The sequence below is a fragment of the Hevea brasiliensis genome, chromosome 14 (assembly GCF_030052815.1).
Source record: "Hevea brasiliensis isolate MT/VB/25A 57/8 chromosome 14, ASM3005281v1, whole genome shotgun sequence".
NCBI lineage: Eukaryota > Viridiplantae > Streptophyta > Magnoliopsida > Malpighiales > Euphorbiaceae > Hevea > Hevea brasiliensis.
In genome coordinates, this window is record NC_079506.1 from 23,474,527 (window position 1) to 23,487,276 (window position 12,750).

At 34.6% G+C, this 12,750-nt stretch overlaps 2 non-coding genes across 2 annotated transcripts; both read right to left on the reverse strand.

Moving 5' to 3' along the window:
• Window positions 1-2,685: 2,685 nt before the first annotated feature.
• On the reverse strand, window positions 2,686-2,756 carry TRNAC-GCA (transfer RNA cysteine (anticodon GCA)). Its single transcript has one exon. It is a non-coding gene; the product is annotated as a tRNA-Cys (tRNA).
• An 8,370-nt stretch (window positions 2,757-11,126) lies between these two features.
• Window positions 11,127-11,233, reverse strand: LOC131173703 (small nucleolar RNA R71). Its single transcript, XR_009144016.1, has one exon. It is a non-coding gene; the product is annotated as a small nucleolar RNA R71 (small nucleolar RNA).
• Between the last annotated feature and the right edge of the window lie 1,517 nt (window positions 11,234-12,750).

Genomic DNA, 12,750 nt, shown 5'->3' on the forward strand with positions numbered 1-12,750 from the left:
CAATTTGGTCCCTCTCCCATGTTTTTATTTCATTTCATTAGTTCCAAGCTCATTTCAATAACTAATTATGCATTTAAATGGAAAAATAAGAAGTTAACATACTAACCTCAACTTAAAGCTTCAAATCTCTATCTTTAGCCCTTCTTTCTTCTTATAATCTTCTTCCTAAGTTGAGATTGCAAGCTCTAGTAAGCTTTTTATGGGATTTATGAAGATTAAGTGGAGAAAATTAAGCTTGAGTGTAAGCTTTAATGGAGGATTTTCATGGAAGAGTTAGGGAGAAGGTGGGGCGGCAAGATGGAAAGAAAGAAGACAACTTTAAATTTTTTTTTTTTTGTTTTCTTTTATCTAATTTAACTTATGGAATACCACAAAAATTCTAATTAATTAATTAAATTAATTAGTTTAGTTATGGCATCATGCATAAGGTCATGCATGATGTCATCACCTTTTTACTTTTTGATTTTCCTCTTTTTTTTTTCTATTAGTTCTTTAATTTAATTATCGATTCCGAAATTTTCTTTTCTCCAATTTTATTTGACAGTTAGGTTAGGAGTCAACTCTCGGGGTCAATTGACCAAATTGCCCCTCGCTGGTTCATCCCGGTTTGCAAATAATCCAATATTTCTTCCGGCTTCCTGACCTAATTATTTGACTGACTTAACAGTTCTTTTTCGTAATTTTCTCTTTTCCACTGTGTTCATAATAGTCTTAAGGACCACAGCGTCACATTTTACGATTCGAAATTTGAGTTTAAAATGACTTCGCAATCGTTCCCGAGGAGGTCACCCATCGCTGTGACTCTCGGCTCGTTTAACTTCTTATGTTCTGTTTTTCTTATTTATACTTAACTAATTGAACATTACTAATTATTTGTGTTTATGGCTTCTCAAATTGTCTTTAATATGGTTCTAATCTCCTTAATTATCCAGACCGACACCGGTCACCGGAACAGTGAAATCTACCAGGCTATGCAAACGGGGGTGTTACAATAGAAAGACAATTGGCAAGATCATATGGTGATATGTGCCACATATCACCATGTGAAAAAATCAATTTGCCCTTACTCTTTAATTTGAGTTCTCAACCCAAAATTATAATTTCTCCTCTTTAAATCAATTTATATCAAATATAAATTAATTAATTAATTAATCTTCATTAATTAATTTCTCATAATTAAATTCATATTTAATCAAATTAAATATAAATTTAATTTATACTATACATCCAATAACCTATATTTGGATTCAAGTCATGCTAAGGACTTTGCAATCTTATTGCAAACTAAACCTCTTTAATTAATTAATTAAACTCTTTAATTAATCAATTAAATCACATTTTAAATGGTGATTAGCTTGTGTAGATGTGTGACTTACTAGGCTCATTACTTATTGGCATGGATGATCCGATCCGCAAGGACCATGATTGGGAATTGTTTGATCGTCTTTCTCCGAGGAAGGGGCGAAACATAATCAACTTGAATTCGGGACAGCTATTCGAAATCTTAGTGAAAGACTGGATTTGTTGTCTCATGTTTGCTTTTCTTGAAAAAATACCAATTGAAGTGGAGGGTTTCTTCAAACAACAAGGAGCTGGGTCAACTATTCAATCAAATGATTTGATCATGTTTCCTATCTCTTCTCGAGAAAGAAGTGGGCTATTTCTTTGCAAAATTGTGCTCAATTTCATATGTGGCAATTCCGCCAAGATCTCTTCATTAGTTGGGGGAATAATCCGCACGAATCGGATTTTTTGAGTAACATATCGAGAATTTGGTTAGACAATGTGTGGTTGGTAAACAAGGATCAGTTTTTTAGCAAGGCACGGAATATATCGTCAAATATTCAATATGATTCCACAAGATCTAATTTCATTCAAGGAAGGAATTCTAGCCAATTGAAGGGATCTTCTGATCAATCCAGAGATCATTTTGATTCCATTAGTAATGAGGATTCAGAATATCACACATTGATCAATCAAAGAAAGATTCAACAACTAAAAGAAAGATCGATTCTTTGGGATCCTTCCTTTCTTCAAACAGAACGAACAGAGATAGAATCAGACTGATTCCCTAAATGCCTTTCTGGATATTTCTCAATGTCCCGGCTATTCACGGAAGGTGAGAAGGAGATGAATAATCATCTGCTTCCGGAAGAAATCGAAGAATTTTTTAGGAATCCTACAAGATCCATTCGTTCTTTTTTCTTTGACAGATCGTCAGAACTTTATCTGGGTTCGAATCCCACTGAGAGGTCCACTAGAGATCAGAAATTGTTGAAGAAAGAATAAGATGTTTCTTTTGTCCCTTCCCTTGGAAATATCAAAAAAGTGTTACTAAAATGTAAGAAAAAAATAGATATGTATAAGTAAAGGCCAATTATCTATTCAATCACTATTTGATTGATTGAATTCCTGAGTACTCAGGAATTCTCATGAGTTTGTATACAAAAGACCTTAGTAGTGGAAGGACTATTATATCAAGATTTACCGATTCCCTTTCACCACTGTAAACTTTCCCCGAATCCTAGATGTAAGAATTTACAGTACTTTAGAGAACAGAATTTTCCGATGTTTAGAATCAAGGAAGTATCAAGATGTCCTTTCCTTCGCGTGCTTCTGTTGGGGGAAAGTTCAACAAGTTATATCAGCAAAAGGGAATAAAGCATTTTGCACCTTTTGTTGATCAGGCGACACCCGGATTTGAACTGGGGAAAAAGGATTTGCAGTCCCCCGCCTTACCACTCGGCCATGCTGCCAAGGCAACACAAAATAGATGAAAATATCCCCCCTCATTTTTTTTGCACTTGCATCTTGAATTCCATTTTTATTAATCCCTTTCCTAAAAACAAATCCTTTCGATTGGATATATTTTTTCGATTAATTTTTTTTATAGTATCTCAAAACATACACTATCTAAATTCTAAATTCTTTCCCCTTTCTATTGTCTATTGAAATGAAAAATGAATTTTCAGCCACAAAAGCCAAAATTAAGGATAAATTGGAACCATTAACTATTGACTTGACTGTAATTCATGAACAATTCTTGGGTTTGAATCTAAAATAGTATTTCCCTAATCCTAATTATATAAGAAAATTGTTACATAACCGATCAGTATTGATTATTTTCAATAAAAAAAAATTCTTCTCAATTTCAATTATAACAACAATTATGAATATATGTAAACCCTAGAACATAAAATTTTACACAGATATCTAATTTGATATCTTATCTGTCTATGATTCCTATAAGAAAATTTCTATTCAATTTTTCATTGAATAGAAATTTTGATAGAGCATGACATGCGCTGTCCAAAATAGAACTGTAGTAAAAGAAGAGACGTATAACAATAGATAGTTATAGCTATGTCTGCGTATGTTTAATAAACAAACCTTCTTATGCACTTCAATCGTATTATATGAACTCGATTAAAAAAATAGATAAAAATATATTTCTTCTATGTTTTTTTTTGGACTAAACAATGAAATCCACGAAAAAACTAAGTACTAAAAAAAATCAACTTTATATTGTTTCTGATTATTGGTTCTTTATCTCATCGAAAGATTAAATCCCTAATCCATTTATTTTACGGGTATTCAATCGTATTGGAATATGTAATATCATAATAATGGTTGAAATTGAATCACTTTTTGTTTTGCTATTCTATACAAAATTTTATAAGTCTAAGTTAAGTGAAATTTCTCAATTCTTTTCCAGTTGTATCTGTTACAAATTCTAATTTGAGTATAAAATTCTTTTTATTCCTCCGTTCATATGTATTTCATACATTCCATATCCATCTATGGATTTAGATAAAATTTTATGTGATTCTGTAAACAGAATATAAATTCCATCATTGCTAGACCGATCCAATCCATATAATTGAATGAAGAATGATCAAAAAAGTGTTACTAAAATGTAACACTTATTGGCAATAAGTAATGAGCCTAACTCTTAATATTATTAGAACTCTTTCTTACCATAAATGATTTCTCTAAATCATTTTAGGCATCTCATAGACCATGGTTGACACCTAGCATAGTATGCCATGACCACTCAATCAGTAATAAGGAATACCTTAAATGAACCTTTAATCATATGTTACCATGTACTAGAATCTCTCCGTTACAAAATTCCAATTCGAGCTGGAGTCATGGTTAATGTCAAACCCCATTTGCTATGAACATTATGTTTTCTTTTAATTCCAGTTCTTGATTAATTATATTTTCTTGTCAGAAACTCTTTTCTGACTAAATCTATATATCCTGGCTAGGAACTTTGAAACATCAAGAACAATTAAATGAACATAGGACTTTATCCCTATTTACTTAGGGTAACGGATTTCATCTTGATCAACACCTATCACCATATATAACTAATAGGAGACAACACATGCCCATATACCCATACGCAGTACAAGTATGAAAGCAGTATCAAACTCAAACCACCTATATACAAGATAAATGTGTTATCTCAGGTCTAAAGATTATATGCACTGATATGATATATGACAATGCATTGACAAGAGTAAACTCCATGTGCTTGTCATAAGCGTCGCTAGTTTGGCCTACTTATCATGTATAAGTTCCTATCATATTTGTTATGTGGCATGAGACTCACCACTCCATCTTATTTATATCTCATATAGATACCTTGGGAACAAACATGATTATAATCTTTCTGGATAAGTCATGTCCTTTGTGAAGTATCCTCGATTGTGAACCAATTTATGATACTTTGTGCTAGAAATACTATCACTCATATTCTTAATAACTTAAGAATAGAATTTCTAACAAAATATCAATGGACCTTTTCTATTACATATAAATATATTATGTAAATGGAAAAGTGAAAATGCCTTTTATTAATAAAATATATACTAGATACATACAAAATGATATGCTCTAGGGCATACTACTAACAATCTCCTACTAGCACTAGAGTCATTCATTATAATATCTTAGACCCATCTTCTCAAGATGTCGGTCTAACTGAGCTTGTGACATAGGCTTCGTAAATGGATCAGCTAGATTTTCAGCTGATGCTATTTTCTGCATGGCTACATCGCCTCGCCCAACTATCTCTCTGATAATGCGGTGGCGCCTTTCTATGTGTTTGGATTTCTGGTGAGATCGAGGTTCCTTAGCCTGTAGACCGCCCCATTGTTGTCACAGTAAAGAGGAACTGCTGACTCAATGGAAGAAACTACTGCAAGTTCTGTCACGAACTTCTTTATCCAAACAGCCTCTTTTGTAACATCTGATGCAACAATGTACTCGGCCTCTGCAGTGGAATCAGTAGTCGTACTCTGTTTGGAACTCTTCCAACTGACTACACCTCCATTACAAATGAACACAAACCCAGAGGTAGACTTTTTATTATCGATATCTAATTGAAAATCAGAATCAGTATAATCATCCAATTGCAAGTCACCACCTCCATAAATCAAGAATAAATTCTTAGTTCTTCTCAAGTACTTAAGGATATTCTTGACAGCTATCCAGTATTTCAAACCTGGATTGGATTGAAACCTGCTAGTCAAACTAATAGCATATGCGATATCCGGCCTAGTACACATCATTGCATACATCAAACTTCCAATAGCCGAAGCATATGAAATCTTAGTTATTTTATCTCTTTCTTCGGGTGTCTTTGGAGACATCTCTTTAGAAAGGTGGATACCATGTCTTACTGGTAACAATCCTCTCTTGGAATCAAGCATGTTAAATCTCTTTAACACCTTTTCCAAGTGTAGACTTTGGGATAAACCAATTATTCTTTTCGCTCTATCTCTATAAATGTGAATTCCAAGAATACAGGTTGCCTCCCCTAAGTCTTTCATGGAGAATGTATTTGACAACCATATCTTAACAGTTGTCAACATACCTATGTCATTACCTATCAACAGAATGTCATCCACATATAAGACAAGAAAAGTGACAGCACTATCACTAACCTTCTTATATACACATGGTTCATCCACATTTTTTATAAAACCAAATGACTTAATGGCTTCATCAAAACAGATGTTCCAACTCCTTGAAGCTTGTTTTAACCCATAAATGGATCGCTTCAGCTTGCACACCTTGGAACTATCTTGGGATTCAAAACCCCTAGGTTATTCCATGAAAATGTTTTCATCAATGTATCCATTGAGAAAAGTTATTTTGACATCCATCTGCCAAATCTCATAATCATAGTATGCAGCTATTGCTAATAGAATCCTAATTGATTTAAGCATGGCAACAGGCGAGAAAGTCTCCTCATAGTCGATTCCTTGCCTTAGGCGAAACTCTTTCACTACTAGCCTTGCTTTATAGGTCTCTACCTTTCCATCAGAACCAATTTTCTTCTTAAAAACCCATTTATTCCCTATAGGTACAATACCTTCAGGTGGGTCAACAAGGTCCCAAACTTGGTTCTTATGCATGGAATCATTTTCGAATTTCATAGCTTCAATCCATTTTGAAGAGTCTATATCTTATATAGCTTCTTCATAGGTAAGAGGATCATCTCTATGATCTATTTCTTCATGAGTAAACAACTCTTGTTCATCTTCATAAAGAAAACCATATTTCACTGGTGGGTGAGATATCCTAGTCGATCTGCGAGGAATTACTGTAGATATTTTATCAATAGGTGTAGGTTGACTAGATAGATCTATATCCATTTGATCTGTTGGTTGGTTAGAATTCTCTAATTCTAACTCTATTTGCTTTCCTTTGCCACCTTCTTGAATAAACTGTTGTTCAAAAAATATAGCATCTCTGCTTACCACAACATTTTGTGATGTAGGCAAATAAAAATAATATTCAAAACTTTCTTTTAGATATCCAATAAATCGACCTTTTTCTGATCTAGTTTCTAATTTATCAGTGTTCAGCTTTTTAATATAAGCTGGACAACCCCAAATCTTAACATGCTTAAGACTCGGTTTTCTTCCATGCCATATCTCATAAGGTGTGGAAGAAACTGATTTTGATGGAATCCTATTTAGAATATGCAAAGCTGATTCTAATGCAAATCCCTAAAAAAGAGATTGGCATATCAGTATAGCTCATCATACTGTGTACCATATCTAATAGGGTACGATTTCTCCTTTCAAATACACCATTCAGTTGTGGCATTCCTGGAAGTTTCAGTTGGGAGACAATGCCATGCTCTTTCAAGTATTCATCGAATTTAGTACTTAAGTATTCACCTCCACGATCTGGTCGAAGAGTTTAATACTTTTTCCTGTTTGATTTTCTACTTCACATTTAAATTCTTTGAACTTTTCAAAGGATTTATGTTTGTATTTCATCAAATAAAAATACCTAAACCTTGATTTATCATTAGTAAAGGTAATAAAGTAATGAAAACCGCCTCTAGCCATTTTCTTAAATGGACCACACACATTACAGTCTATCAATTCCAAAATATTTTCAGCTCTTAACCCTTGTCCAACAAAAGGTGATCTAGTCATTTTGTCTTGAAGGCAGGATTCACAAGTTGGAGTAGATTTAGAACCCAATGAGGATAAAATCCCCATTTTCTCCAGCTTTACAATCCTATCTTCTGCAACATGACCTAATCTTAAGTGCCAAATATATTTTAAACTTGAGTTGATTTTCATCATGGCATTATATTCATTTAGATTGCTTGCATTAGATTTGTATTTAACATTATTATCTAAATAATAAAGTCCATCATCCATATAACCTGAGCCAACATATTTATTTCCAAAATAAATATTGTAAACATCATTTGTGAACTGAAATTCATAACCATTTCTAGTCAAACTAGATATAGAAATGATGTTCTTAAAAGCATCAGGTACATGCAAAACATTATTTAAATACAAAATATGTCCACACATATATAAAGATTTAGATCCTATGGCTAAAGCTTCAACAGTTGAGCCATTGCCAACCCGGAGTCTAATATCTCATGACTACAAGCTGCTGCTATTTGCTAGTTCCTGCATATCATAAGTAATATGAGAACTAGCACCAGTATCTAAAATCCAAGCTGTAGATGAACTATGAGCATCATTAGAATCAAAATAACAAGACACAAACATACCTTCTAAAGGTCTATCCTTCTTGTCCTTCAGATAAGCAAGATACTCTAGGCAGTTTCTTTTTCAGTGCCCATCCTTCTGGCAATGGAAACACTTTCCCTTGCTTTTGTCATTTTCGGTCTTGCCCTTCTGTTTGGCTATCTTTTTGGAAGGTCCATGAATTTGAGGTTTCTTATTCTTATTTCCTTTCTTCTTTCTGGACTTTCCAGCAGAAGAAGAAGATACAATCAAAGCCACCTCTTTTCCTTTATTGCTCGGCATATTCTTTTAGGCAATAACCAGCATGTTAAGCAATCCAGCCAAAGTACACTCTTGCTTTGTTATATGAAAATTTGTCACAAAATTCAAAAATGACTCAGGCAGGGACTGAAGGATCAGATCCGTCTGCAATTGGAAATCCATGTGAAAATCAAGATGTTCCAGCTGCTCAATAAGCCGAATCATCTTGTGGATATGATCTCCTACATTCTGTCCGTCAGACATCCTCATGCGGAATAGCTGTCTAGATATCTCATACCAAGCATTCCTACTGTGCTCACCATATAACTCTTGCAGATGAAGGAGGATCTCACTTACATTTTGCATATTTTCATGCTGCTTCTGTAACTCATTACTCATAGAAGCAAGCATTTAACATTTGACTCTCATATCATGCTCCTTCCACTTGTCCAAAGTATTTAGTTCCTCTTGAGTGGCCTCTGGAGGTAAGGGACTGATGCATACATTTTGCATAGTCATTTAGGTCTAATTTTATAACCCTTTTTATTTGATTATTAGTCATTTTTAGCTAATTTCATTAGTTAATTAGTTAGTTTTTCATAGTTGTCAATTTTGCATTAATTTGTAATTTTTACTTTCTTTTGTAGGAAAAATGGTGTTTTTAAAGGACTATAGAGAATTTTGCCATTGAGGAGTGTCTTCTACAGCCAAAAGATGTCAAAAACAAGTTTTCAAGCTGAAATATGCATTGACCAAACTGTGCATAACTTGCCGCATAAGCTATGCAGATCTGCATAAGGAGAAAGATCACTGCTCGTAACCAGCCGAAATGTGCATAAGGAGATCGCATAGCTTATGCACATTCTCGCCTCCCTTATGCACCTTCATGGAATTGTGTATAACCTATGCACCAAGTCATGCGATTGCATAAGTGACTCGTAACCAGTTAAAATCGCATAAGGGACTGCATAACTTATGCAGTCCACTTATGCAGTCCCATAAAGAGTTCATTAATGAGCTGGCAGAAGATTCCCTCAAATAATTCCTCCTAGAACATACCATTTTAGGGCTCCATGTCAGAAAAATGCTATAAATAGTCTCATTTTCCCATTTTAGAGGGGGGACAAGGAGCAGAAAAGGAAAGGAGGGGCTGAGCAGAATTTGAAGAGTCACTTCCACCTTCCACACCATTTTTAACCAAGATTTGCAGATTTCTTTCTTTCCTTACACTTTTCTACATTTCTAGTGTTTAATTTCTTACTTCTTAGTTTAGATTAAAGCTTTATCTCCTTATAAACTCATAATATCTTGTAAGAATTATGGATAGTGAGTAGTTTACTTTTGATTCTGGAGTAAGGGTTGTAATATTTGAGATATTTTGTGGATCTTGATTGGGTAATCCGTATTTTGTGGTCTTAATGAGTTTTATTCATTTCTTGTATGCTTAATGACATGCTTAGTGTAGGATCCCATTAAGTGATGTTCTTAATCCATGGTTGAAGCACCGAAAGAAGAAGGCCTTGTGATAGATAATCAAGAAATTGGACTTAATTAACTTAGACCTAGAAATAGGCTAAGGATTAAGAGGATTCACAGATTAATTAAAGAACTTAATGGGTCTTAATTAATTCTAACTCCACGAAAGTAGGATTAGTTTGATTAAGGCACTCTTTGTCTCACTCGAAAGGGAATTCAAAGGATTTAAGAATTAATCTCCTTAAAACCCGTAAGTTTCATAAAATTGGATAACCGATTTAAATCCCAAAATAGCTCGAATATGAAATCCCGAACTCCGGAATCGCCTTTTTACCATTGTTAATTTTCAATTGAATTTAATTGCTTGCCATTTTCAATATTGCCATATTTGAACTTGCTTATTTCAATTTGATGCAATTTTAGCTTAATGCAATACATTGTTGAATAGAATATTGATTTTCCACATATAGATTTCACGCTCCATTGCTCATCAATTCACTTCTTTAATTTCATAGATACTTCGATTTAGTCAACTTTTATATCAAAAATTCAACCATTAACACAACTCCTCGTGGGATCGATATCTTTTCTATACTACTTGTACGACCCGTGCACTTGCGGTAGGGACGCAACAAGTTTTTGGCGCCGTTGCCGGGGAGTTGTTTGTTTAAGATTGAATTCTTGATTATTTTAGTTGTTTATAGTTTTATTTTTTTTGTTATCTTTTCATTTTGTGTTTGTTTGTTCTTTTTCAGGTACTTTTAATCTTTTATGAGAAGAGCTAGAAGCTCAAGTGACACATCCTTATTGTTCAATCCTGAAATTGAAAAGTTTTGTAAAGCCAACAAGAAAGAAACCAGAAAAAGGAAGGAAGCTTTGAGAGAGATTGAAATTGAAGCAGACATGGCTGATGAAAGAATTAGAATTGGTGTTGGTAATGCTGGAAATGGTCAAAACAATGAAAATGAAGCCCACGGAGAAGAAGTTGTTAATGCAAACGTGCCTAGGGGAAGTATGATGGATCATGCTTTTCCACGTTTTGATGACTTGAGAGAGAGCATAGCAAGACCAAGGATTGATGCAAATAGTTACAAGATGGATTTTGGAGTTCTTCAAATGATTCAAAATTCTCAATTTGGAGGTCATCCTTCTGAAAATCCACACACACACCTGAAGAAGTTTGCTATGATTTGCGACATGCAAAAACAACCTGGAGTGTCTGATGATGCAGCAAGATTGAAGCTATTCCCATTCTCTTTGAAAGATAGAGCATTGGATTGGCTTGATTCTTTACCTCACAACTCCATTACAAATTGGGAGCAACTCACTGATGCATTTCTTGCACAATATTTTCCACCTGGAAAAACTCAAGAGCTGAGGAATCAAATGACAGCTTTCAGACCAAGAGAGGATGAAACTCTTTATGAGTTATGGATGAGATGGAAGGAATTAGAGAGATTATGCCCACATCATGCCATTCCGAAATGGATGATAAACCAGAATTTTTACACAAATGTCACTCCTGCAATTAGAGGAATTATTGATGCTCAAACAGGAGGAGAATTTATTATAAAGCATGAAGATGAAGCTTATGAGCTATTGGAGAAAATTGCAAAGAATACTCATCTTTGGAGTAGTCCAAGAGGATCAGCTCAAACTCAAAAGAGGCAAGCTGCTGGAATGTATGATCTTGACCCATTCAACATGATTAATGCAAAATTTGATGCACTTACTAATGTTTTGGCTAAGAAGATGGAAGACTTGAGTATGTTGGTTAGTTCAACATCATCAGCTGGAAGTTCACAACAAGTGGCTTATGCAGAAGAAACTACCAGCTGTGGAGTAGATTATGGAGAACAAGCAGCATATGTTGGTAATTATGGAAACAAGCAAATGGGAAATCCTTACTCTCAAACTTACAATCCAAATTGGAGGAATCATCCCAACTTTTCATGGGGAAATCAGCAAAATCAAGTTCAAAATCAGAATTTTCAACCACATCAGCAACAAGGAGTTCCATATCAGCAAAATAGGCAACCACTGCCTAATTTTCAGCAGAAAAATATGAACTCTCCACCAAAACAGCAAGAACGAAATTCCACCACTGAAGCTTTATTGCAACAGATTCTTGCTAACCAAAATAAGCATGATGAGGAGATGAGGAGATGAGAGAGATGAAAGCAAGGCTGGAACAGATGCAGACACATAACAGAATGCTGGAAAACCAGATTGCACAACAAGCATCCTCCTCAAGTGCCAAATCTTTTGGAAAGCTTCCAAGTCAACCAGAAAATCCAAGAGAGCAGTGTCAAGCTATTACTTTAAGAAGTGGAAAAGTTATAAATGATGAGAAGAGTGAAAACAGTGAGAAGAGAGAAAATGAGAAAGAAACTGATGGGAGTGAAAAACAAGAGAGTGCAGAAAAATGTAAGGAAAAATTTGAAGAGAAAGAAGAGAAATATATACCTCCTGAACCCTACAAGCCACAACTTCCTTTCCCACAAAGATTTCACAAAGCCAAGCTTGATAGGCAATTTGGGAAGTTCTTAGAAGTTTTGAAGAAACTTTACATAAATGTACCTTTTGTTGGTGCTCTTTCACAAATGCCCTCTTATGCCAAATTCTTGAAAGAAATTCTCTCAAACAAGAGAAAACTTGAAGATGATGAAACTGTAGCTTTGACAGAAGAATGTAGTGCTATCCTTCAAAGGAAACTTCCCCCAAAGCTCAAGGATCCAGGGAGTTTTTCAATTCCATGCCACATTGGAGAGTCTTGTTCTACAAAAGCTCTATGTGATTTAGGGGCTAGTGTTAGCCTTATGCCCCTCTCCATTTATGAGAAGCTCAACATGGGAGATCTAAAGCCAACCCACATTTCTCTTCAGTTAGCTGACAGATCAATCAAGTATCCTGAAGGGATTTTGGAGAATGTGCCTCTGAAGGTTGGGAAGTTCTACATACCTGTTGACTTTGTCATCTTGGACATGGAGGAAGA